An 11,343-nucleotide genomic window follows, 5' to 3' on the forward strand; every position below is an offset into this window, starting at 1 on the left:
GTGCGGTGTATGATGTATCTCTGATGGCCCCCGCATTGACCGGGGTCCCGCATCGCCAGAATAGCAGCCGCTAGGGACTCCGGGCTGGGGCGGTAATGCCCTTCAGCCCCTGACCAGGAAATCGCGCCTGTGGATTTTTTAGGTTGATTCTCTAAACGGAAAGAGTAGTTGCGGCAGCACGAGCAGTACACCGAAAATTGACTTACCATTTTTCAGGAAGTAAAAGCACGGTACGCCGATAGGAGGCACATTGACTTTTTAATACCAAACGGGTGATAAACTCTGCATTTACAACGTCGCGAGAGTAAGCTCTTTACATCTCCGCCTGCAAACGGCTTATTATTCTATTACCCTTTGAAGGATTGTCGACCAGACCATTTGCCACTTTCCCGAAGGAAACCAAGGCTATTGACCATCCACGGGGGGGGGGGGGGGGTAAAACCCTTTGCATTCACCATCCTTCGAGCCATTCTTTTCATAACCTTCTAGATATAAGTGACGCCTTTGGCTTTACCCTTAAGAGAGGGTTGACCCACTTGCTTCATTTTTCACCAGAGGGGAACAACCGCGACCCCACTTTCCACCAGAAAAAGCTTACAGACATTTTCTGGCTACCTGCCGGGGTGGTGACAATAGGTTGTCACCTTCCGCAAAATGATAACAGTAGTGGCATAAAAACAGTACAGGTGGCCAACAGTACCACACCAAACTTCGAGATCACCTTTTCAACACATCTGGGCGGGTCCCGCATCCAACACAAACCGACCATAAAAATCGTGCCACCTAATAACATTTTATCGTTGGACAATACTGCACAATGCTGCCGCATGCTGGAGCAGACCTGGCGTGGCATGCATGTGCCACGGGACATCATTACCCCTGCCACAGCAGGCGACCTTCTCACAGGCCGACTGCGCGGCGGAGACGGCGACGGCGCGCGGGTTAGTTGACCGGGGCTCGGAGCCAGTGACCGCGGCAGTCGGTATTGTGCTGGGCTCTCCATGCTACACCGCAGCGGTGTGTCAGATATCCCCCGGCACGTTTGGCGGCGTCGCCATCCAGCGCCCCACACGGGCCTGTTCGGAGAGCCGCTTCAAAACACCCGTCATAACACCCGTCTTACGCTCAACACGGCTGGCAGCGTGTGTCGCGACTCCGTTACGGCGTGCCAATTAAGTGCACACGCACGACCGACCTCGCCAAGCCAGCACCACGATGGCGACGGCTTCATTAGGACGGCCGGCCGTGAACGACGTTGCCAAGGGCGGCCGTCAGCTCATCCGGCATTCGGGGGAATTTTAGCCCAACGATATCCAGTACAAGCTAGACGAGGATAAAAGGCAGATTGTCGTGTTGACGCTGCGTGTCTTCGCGTACACCGACCGCTGCCTCCTTGGACTGGTACACTAGAGAAGTAGTTACGCGCTGAGGAGTTTGGAGGATAAGGCGATCAAACGTCCTCGTACTGCCAAACCGGCCGAGCGGCGTCCTCTTCGTGCAGGCTGGGCAAGCGTACTCGGCATCTGGCGGCATCTGGAAAACAAGGCGACATGAACCGGGGCGCAGCCAGAGTCTTGTTAAGAAGCTGGCACTGCACTGACAGAGGGTCCCTGCTGGTGACGAGCCCCTCCTCCCGCTGGTGACAAGCCCCTCCCCCCGCACCCACCCCCACCATTAAGAGGCTCTTTTCTGCATTGCGAGGCTATTTTTCTGGATCAGGAAGCCTATGAATTAGTCATTTGCGGTCTGAATCAGCGGGCCTCGTTTTGTGTTAGAAATGGTACCGACTGCCGAGGTCACCTGGTGAATCAGAAGGCCCCTGTTCCGGATCAGGAGGCCCTTCGAAAATCAGTAGGTCCCTGTTCTGTATCGGAAAGTCCCTTTATGAACCGACCTGATCCAGATTAGGAGGCTCTGGTTGAGAAAAAAGTAGCTCTTCACTGGATTGGGGGCGCTTATTTCACGAGTGCGTTACATTTACCTCCAGTGGGGCATATGGCCGTAACAGGTCATTTTTGATTCGCACGCTCATGCACAGTTTTTTTTCTCCAGCCACCAAGTTCCTTAACAGAGAAAAATAAAGCGCCTTATTCCGTAACCTGGAGCACTTGGACTGACATTCCAGAATAATGACTATCAGACTGACATACACCGTATTTTATCTGAGAAACTGAGCTGAATTCGTCCTGTAGGCAAGGAGTAGTCATACTGTGTTTCCATTACCAAGTAATTTAGTTTTGCACAATACGCGGCACAGATTAGAGCCAGCACATAAATGGGTGCATTCCTTTTCAAGGGACGAGGCCGACGTGGAGCAGACAGGAGTGCACTTTCGCCGTCAAAAGGGATCCGCTTCCTATAGTACGCCGACGACACGAGTCTGTTGCTTGATAGTTCTGCTAAATTTATAAGAAGAGCTCTAAATGAGTTAGCTAAATTCTCCAAATTGTCTAGTTGAAAGGCAAATCCAGATAAAACATCACGACTGCCCATCGACACACTTATAATAGCTCAGGTATCTACCGTGGGATCTACCTGAACCATAACATCAGCTCCATGATTTATGGAGCGAAATGTTCAGCTAAAGATACCTACGATTCGACGAAAAATAGACCGGTGGTAGACCGGTGATCTGATAATAGACCGGTGATCTGACACAAAAATAGACCTTCCTATGGAGCAACAGAGACAATCATATTAAACATACAAAGTTAGTACAAAATTATGAGTGACATGGGTTGAAAATGATTGATAGTAATGCATGCTTCACACCATGAAATTGGCATGGCTCAAACACCAGATGATTTCAAAAGTCGATTGGGCGTATATAGCCAACCAGCATCTACCCAGCGTGACTCTGCTAACGCATGGGCAAGGCTAGCTGTTCGTTGCTAGCAATGAGCTATTAAACACGTGTTCCATGTGTCTGCGGAATACTTAAATAGGGCCAAGGAATACATATCGAGTCCGAGGTAATAGCTCAAAATGAAATGCAAAAAAATAGAAAATGCTAACGAAATGTGTGCAAACAATAGACATAGCATTTGTATTACCACGATTATCAAGTCTGAACGGGCCCAAAGCCGCTTAGTTAAAACCATCTCCATGGCGCAAAATGAGAACAAACCTGACATCGCGCGGATTGCCCTTCCAGAAAACCACGAAGGCCTGACGATGTTACATGGCGCGGGTTCTCCCTTGCAATGCTGCTAAACGTTGTCTGAACAACTGTGCTGTAAGAGCTCCCCCCTAAACGGTGAGGATCTCCTGGATCGTAGACGGAATAGATAAACGATGCCTTCCTGATCACGGAACAAAGTGATCCTATACAGGAATTCCGCGGTCTCTTCGGGTCCATATACACAGCGTACACATCGCTACAGGCACTTGGGGAAGACGGCGACGCCCGCACACATCGCCACACAGGAGATCCCCATGAACAAATGAATGTGATACTCGTCAAATTTTAGCACGTCAAAGCATGCCAGACGCGGTGATGCCAGACAACCCAGTTGAGGCTCTGTTTGGCGTGATAATGTGTAGGGCAAGTTTCCAAGGATTAAGGTGTCTATTTAAGACCTCCCTGTGATAATCAAAGGTGTCTATTTAAGACCTCCCTGTGGTAATCACCTCAACTTTGCAGGCTCCCGTGCGCTTCAGTGGGCACAGGCTCATTTGTTTAACAACACATTGCACATGCTCGGGACGCGAGTGCACCGACACTGCCTTCATCTCAGCTATGCAAGCGTTCAAACCGACCCACCGTCGCTGCGCTCCTCACTGCGCTGGCGCTCCCGAAAGTAAAATGGAACCAGGAGATGATTCATGTTGCGTAGCCGTCGTGCCCACGCCCACCGGCGATTTGTTGGCTTCAACATACATCTTTTAGCCAGTCGTCGTTTTTGACAGCCCTGAATTTTTTGCGTAAATTTATTATGGTCGCCGCGTAGCTGCGCGTTTGGAGATGAAGCCGTTGTGGAGAGTGCACGGAGTGGTTGAGACACGCAGTGGTAGCGAGGCCAGATCATTGTGGCACGGCGGGGCCGTTGTGGAGAGACCGTTGGTAGCGAGGCAAGACCATTGTGGAGAGTGCACGGGCTGGTTTGGATGCGCAGTGGCAACGAGACCAGACTACTCTAGGCACGGTGAATAAGCTGGGATGATGCTGAGTATCAACAGTGCTTCGGTTAACGTTGTAACATCGCTGTCAACGGCATGATCAGATGTACATGATACACTACGTAGAGCCGTCGGATAGGCAATGAGACGGCCGTGCGTTTTCTGATGTTCTTGGCTCGACCTGTGGCTGCGCCTGTAAGAAACATTGCGGAGGGATATCACTGCCCGCGTTCGCATACAACCAGGCGTTCAGTGACTAGCAATGTGATGGCTAAACGCACGGGCCGTGTAACGCCGTTGTCGGATCAGGCGTTCCGGGCGCTGGTCTGACACGCCGTCGGTCGTCTGTCCGGCCTCCTCCGGACCGGAGCCGCACTCACGCTCTGCCGGACGGCCGACGCGCCACTTGTCATCACCTCGTTCCGGCCACCAATCGCCCAGCCGTCGGCGCCCGTTGCTCGGCTCTGCGGACGATGGCGACTGTCCAGTGCCGTCCATCTGGCGCTCTCGGTTGACTGCAGGCCCCGCGGCCGCCCCTGACTGGAGGTCAGCCGGCTTCCCCCGCATCTGTGACAGTGGGAGCGCGCTGTGGGCGCCGTGTCGCGCGCTAACTCTGATGAATGGCGGTCGCGGCGCTCGTCCTCCACTATCCATCATAGCCGGTAAAAATCGAGCCCGCATTGGCACAATGCCGCTGCCGGCCTCGGCCGCCGAACAAAAAACAGTCCAACCGCTTTGAGACTCCGGGGCAGTCGTCCTGGCGGTTGGATTTTAGAGTCAGCCGTCTTGACGGCTGGAGTCTAGAGTCAGCCATCCTGACGACTGGAGTCTGCAATCAACCGTCCTGGAGGCTCAAGTCTAGAGTCAGCTGTCCTGACGGCCGGAGTCTGTCCTGGCGACTGGATTGTTGAGTCAGCCGTCCTGGCAGCTGGAGTCTGGAGTCAGCCGACTAGACGGCTGGAGATCTGGAACAACACCAGCATCAAAATGATGTTGCTGTTGGGGAAACAGTCATTCATACGGCCGGGGCCTAGAAAGTTTATGGCGTGGAACTGAGGTTCTGGCGAGTTTTACAGGCTGCTCGACCTTTGAGGGACGTTTCTGGGATTCCAGCGAGCTGCGGGATCTTTGACGGACGTTACTGGGATTCAAGCGAGCTGCTGGACCTTTGACGGAAGTTGCTAGGATTCGAGCGAGCTGCTGGACCTTTGGGGGACGTTCACTGGGATTCAAGCGAGCTGCTGGATCTTTGACGGAAGTTGCTAGGATTCGAGCGAGCTGCTGGACCTTTGGGGGACGTTTCTGGGATTCCAGCGCGTGCCGTTCAACTGCCGCCTGCTCTAGACTGTTTGCGTGTGTGCAAGCATTGAGCAGCGGTCCTGCTGGAATGTTGTTTGACGAGCAACTGCGTTGTCAGGTGGAACCAGCGGTAAGGCACTGTCGTGGACCGTTCTGTCTGCAGAATTATCGAAACCCGCCTGCCAGTGCATCCACCCAGCCTGCACTTCACGTGCTGAATCTGAAACGAGCCTACATGCGATAGTTAGCAATGCACCAACAGCGCCCAAAGACCCAAGCTGATTTGTATTCGTGGGTTTCCTTTTGGGTGGTGACAACAAACTTGCTAGGCCTCTTTTGCACTGAAGCAACACCTATTGCACCGTAATGAGACGCCTCGCAACCTGTCACCCAAAAATGGTAGGCATCTGGAAAAGGCGTGAAAAAATTGCACAACAAATATAGTTTTGTAGGGGGTGAAAGCTTTCAAACTGGCATGTTGACATATATCAAACGAGATTCTAGCTATTACAATCAGATCCGGTCAATGATGCCTTCCGATGTTGTGACGCGTCTCGCCCAACCGGCCATTATGACGGCGACCCGGGGTCAAGAATCTCTTCGTCGTCGTTTTGGGTCGTCACGGTAAGCGACAGGCCGTGCTGAGGTCGGGATTGCTGCGCTGTCAGCAGAACCGTGCCAGTCTGATGCTCTCCCCCGGGAGCCGCTGTTAAATTGGATATTTACCCAGGAGGTCGGCAGTTTAATTGCCTCGCTCTCGATCTTATTCGGCGGCTCGTCGTATGTCTGCTATCGGGAGACTGCTCTCGAGTGTCCGAGCGGGTGCCGACGAATGGAGTCAGTGTGAGCCGCGTTTGCATGTTGGGCGTCCGTTTCATTGCGCTTTGGAGAGATATTAATTATCTGGTGTAGAGCTGCTTTCCCTTTGATTTGCGATTTTCAAGCATTCTCGTGACACTGACCATGTCGAGTTTTAGCTGAAAGCCGGCAAGAACGCGTGAGAAAAATCCCCGAGTGTTACACAGTCTCGCCAACATCTCATTTCCCATTCGATATGCCGCTCACACCAGCCTTCAAGTCGAACGAGGAGACGTGACAGCAGTTCAGCTCTGGATTGCGAGGCCCCGCTGCTTACGAGCCTCTGAAAGCCGCGGATATCATTCACTCCACACCTCCAGCTGGGCGGCAAGTCGGCGGATGTAAACTTCACTCCCCGCCACCAGCGGGGCAGCAAGTCGGCGGATGTATACTTCATTTCCCACCTCCAGCGGGGCAGCAAGTCGGCGGATATAAACTTCACTCTCCACCTCCAGCGGGGTAGCAAGTCGGCGGATATAAACTTCACTCTCCACCACCAGCGGGGCAGCAAGTCGGCGCATGTAAACTTCATTTCCCACCTCCAGCGGGGCAGCAAGTCGGCGGATGTAAATTTCACTCCCCACCACCAGCGGGGCAGCAAGTCGGCGGATGTAAACGATCGGAGCTGGGCTGTTGAACACTCAACAAAACACTTCCGGTGAAATCGCTAGTTTATGTTTGAATATAAGGAGTTTCTATAACACTTGAAGCTTTTCTTTTGTGATTGAGGGCCTTGCAAAACCAAATATGTTGAATACGTGCTTGATGGTGATAAAATTCTGGCTACAGGCAGCATTACCAAGGTATGTAGCACCCCGCGAAAATGGCAGGCATCATCCAAATCCGGTGAGTCCTGTCGAAGGTCGCTACTGCTTTGTGGTCGCATAACACTGTTGCGTAATGTGACGACGTGGAGAGGAGGCCACATCCAACGCAGACGATGTCGCATGTTATGTATACAATTTTTAGGTTTTCCAAGGTGACCAAAACCCTTTTCAGGTTTAGGTCTGCCCAAATTCACCTATTGGCGAGGGTAAGAGGCTCACATTACCTAACGTAATAAAAGAATGAAAAATATTTGTTATGCATTGACGCCGATATACCTATCCGCACATACCGAACGGAGCCTTTGTTCGTGACAAACAACGTAACGGCACCAGTTTTGAAACGTTTCACTGTTCAAGATAGTGTGGATATTCGAATTGCGATTTTTCATCGTGCACGTAGGGTTGCAGAGAATGTGGATTTACATCGATTGATATTCTTTGTTTCTGCAAATTAGCTTCCATTGACCGAAAATTTCAAGTGGCCAAATTTTAGCTTTAATCACAAAGTTAGCGGGCGACCACAACATTTTTCACCACTAATGCACCGCTCATATAGCGAACGTATCGGAGTGCCAGTGAATGGTCATCCGATAAGTCAGCACTGACAGTAAATTTCGAATACCATGACTGTGGCCATTGTGCACATACGTATTTCTTAACAGCTTTAAGGAAGGATTGAGAGGAGGCATTAGCACCACGCATGAAATAATTGTTCCAATTGATGTCCTTGTCTGGTGTGTTAGCTTGTAAAGTCTAATACATCAGACGAGGGTAATGGCCCGAACAATTATTCCATCCGGCACGCATTCGCTCACATCGAGTTTAAAGCGCGCGCTGCGGTCAGCCAGCAGGTAATCTTGCAAAATTTTCCGGAAAGCTTATTTATTATACCATTTGGCATTGCGAACATGCGAAATTATCACAACTGCTTTCTCAGACCGAGGGTGAATCCCGGATAATTTTCAGAGCTTCAAGATGCAAATTTGTATTCGCCATGTCTGGCTATTTATTACCTTTTACTATGCATTGCGCATCGGTGAGCAAACTATTGGATAACTTCAGAACCTGCCAAGCGTAAGTGGAAAAATTCGGTAGGTAATGGTTAGAAGGATATGTATTTACTGAACAATTTTATCACAGCCGAATGCGCTCCTTTCTAGATGGTTTTTTGTTTAGGCGGTCTCACCAGTGCGTCGAATCTCTTTCTATTTATTCACAAGTTATTCATTATTGGCCAGTAAATTAAACCCACTTGTAAAGGCTTCTGCTGCATTCAACCGGTTCCACAGACTTCAAAGAATGATTTCCCAAGCATGTATCTTAGAGCTGTTTTTACGTTGTCTAGGTGTTTATCCAGCAGGGTGTTTGCCTTCATTTGCTAACTATTTTTAGTTTTTAATTGGCATTAACGAGTTGTTATGTAACGTAATCTGCAAATTGGATAATCATTAATGGCTACTGGTAAGGAACTTAGTATAGGCATAAATTATGCCCATTTTGCCAATGAAAGCATGCCTGGAATACCTGATTACTTTTACTTGTATAAGTGACGGTTAGGATAACTAATCAGGTGTAGGATTCATTCCCCTTGGTGTATACTAAACATGCCATACAGGCCACACAATTTGGCAGCAGGCAATGCACCACATTTGTGCAGTTTCGTGTTTCATTAGCTCATCTGTCTGGGTCCTATCACAGAAATGCATAAAAACTGCTGTCTATGCTCGGCATATCCCTAGTACACGTCAAGTGGCATCTGTTTCGTGCATCAAAGCCTTTGTGATACCAATAAAGGTCACTTTGATGAAAAGCTTATTTGGTGCGCCCTGGATTGTTGCCCCTACAATCACGTGTGCATTTGGGTATTTCAAGAAAGGGTGCCGAAAGGGTTGTTATTAATTCCGAATGCAGGGGAACAGGTGCAGGTTCGGTAGGGAACAGGTGCACAGTAATTGTGCTTGTGATTGGCTGAATCTTTTATAAAGACCTCACGACTTTTTATCAGTCAATGCACTATACACCTCCAGTTATTATTGTGCCTTAGTGTACCTCTCTGGGCGAGACCATGACAATAACTTGAAACCGTCTTCAGACGATTCAGTGCACTGATGTGAGTCATGGAGTGGCGCTATCAAGACCTGACCTGGGTCAAACGCACCAAAAATGCGAGAGGAAAATTTCACAGCGCAAAGACAGAGAGCTCAGACGTCAGAACTCACCCAACCAATCATGGCGAAACCTTTACCATTGGATGTGCCATACCTGCTCCCCTCTCGCAGTTGAAAATTTGGTGTCCTGTGCCAAGTCACAAGTCACCAAATTTCACGAATTCCAAAATTATTGCCTGCTAGTGACTTGATAAGAACTGATTGCTCCGCTCGTCTCCAAACCTTAACCATTCGGTCGGACATACCTAGCAGTTGCGATCCATGCTATGGATCTATACTCTAATGTTTTCTTTGTTGCTTTTTTGTGTGGTTTTTGTCTCCAAGCACGGGTATTTTTTGCGGTTGTGCACTTAACAACAGTAATATTTTTACATATTTTGCGCGCAAATCCAAGGACATTTTCTTCCTCTTTGGTGAGCAACTTTACACAACGTGCACTGTACAAAACATATTCAACTTTCAGGACATTTGAGGGTCGTAATCGTCGTGATCACGCTGCTGACACAGCTGCCCGCAACTCACTCGGTGAAGCGCAGGATACCTGTTGACAAAAGCAGTGACGTTTTTTCGTCGTTTTTGCCACCTTTTACTTCTGAGACTTCTCCCTCGGTGAAAAGCTATACACAGAGTGCAGAGAGCAAGTCGCCAAGAAAGATTATTAGGTCATGGGGCTGTCACAGCAGGAAACTGACCAAACCGGTCCGTTTCGGTCAGGCCTATAGAGCCTGCTCTTGCAGCTAGGCGCATCATATCTACAGCATCCATCACAGCCGTGGTCCAGGCTCAGTTCGATTTGATGGACTTCTGCACAACTTGGAGCTATCAACCAAGAAAAGCCTGCTGAGGAAGCATGTGCATTCTGTTATTTGGTTTTTGGATAAGAGCCCTTTCGTCAAGAAATGATCATCGCAGGCTTATTGTATGGAGAATGGATAACGGCGGGGCGGGAGGCCTGGGCAGGGGGACTGCATAACGGTTTCTATATATATATATATATATATATATATATATATATATATATATATATATAACGGTGCGCCTGGAGGCCGACTGCCGAGCCTATGCCCGCGTAGGGATCCCTTTGCGGGGTGTGCGCTGGGCGCCCATTCGGGAGCAACCTCCAACGGGCCTCTCGGCTCGCCTTTGGCTGACGTATGCAACCAGCCCTGGACAAGCAGGGCGTCGCGAGGATTCAGGATGGGGCAAGAAAGAGGATAAGAGGATCGGATGACATATACATAATCACGACAGAACGGTATTCGCGCGCTACACTGACCAGGCACATACCCCCACGGCCACGGCTCTCGTTATCCGCGGCAATGCCTGCATAATTTAGTGCGTGACTTTCAGTGTACCTCCGCTATGGAAAAATCCAAACAACAAATGACGTCACTTACCTAATAAGGCTAGTCTCACTAAGTTGCACGTTTTCTTGGGATGAAATGTAAAACGGAGAAGGCATAATTGTATATAGTCCCATATTTGCAGTTTCAATAGAAAACCAGGTGCGCTTTATGGAATGGGCAAGGTTTCACAGCAATCGGAGTCTCTGAGAACTGAGTTGTTTACCAGCAAGACTTTTGGAATTTGCAAAATTTGATGGCCTGACTGGCCCCAGGGTCATCAAATTTTTAACTGCAAGAGGAGATCAGATATGGCGCACCCAACGGTGAAGGCAGCGCAGCGATCGGTGCCGCAGGTTCTGAGATCTTAGTTGTCTGCTTTTACACCTGAAAGTCTCCCTGCGCATTTTGAGGTGTTCGATTCGAGGCTAGGTATCGCTATTGCCCCTCAATGACTCATCTTATTGCACGGGAGCGATTGGTGAAAGTTGTAAGGCGATCGGAGGGGTCGTTTCGGAGAACGAGCGTGGCTGCTTCATGCGTAGGTGTTTCACATCCTGTCCTATGTGATGCTAATGTAAGTCATTTTATGACAACTTTGTATGCAATGTACTCAAAATTGTTTTTCCTTTGAGTCATGTGTACATTTGTGTACAGAAAACGTCGTAGCAATGTTCCTTAGCAGCGATGAAGTGTGTTTGGAGGGGCATGTATCACAAATCACACATG

This window comes from Pollicipes pollicipes, unplaced genomic scaffold, assembly GCF_011947565.3.
Source record: "Pollicipes pollicipes isolate AB1234 unplaced genomic scaffold, Ppol_2.1 Scaffold_3447;HRSCAF=4054_pilon_pilon_pilon, whole genome shotgun sequence".
Classification (NCBI taxonomy): domain Eukaryota; kingdom Metazoa; phylum Arthropoda; class Thecostraca; order Pollicipedomorpha; family Pollicipedidae; genus Pollicipes; species Pollicipes pollicipes.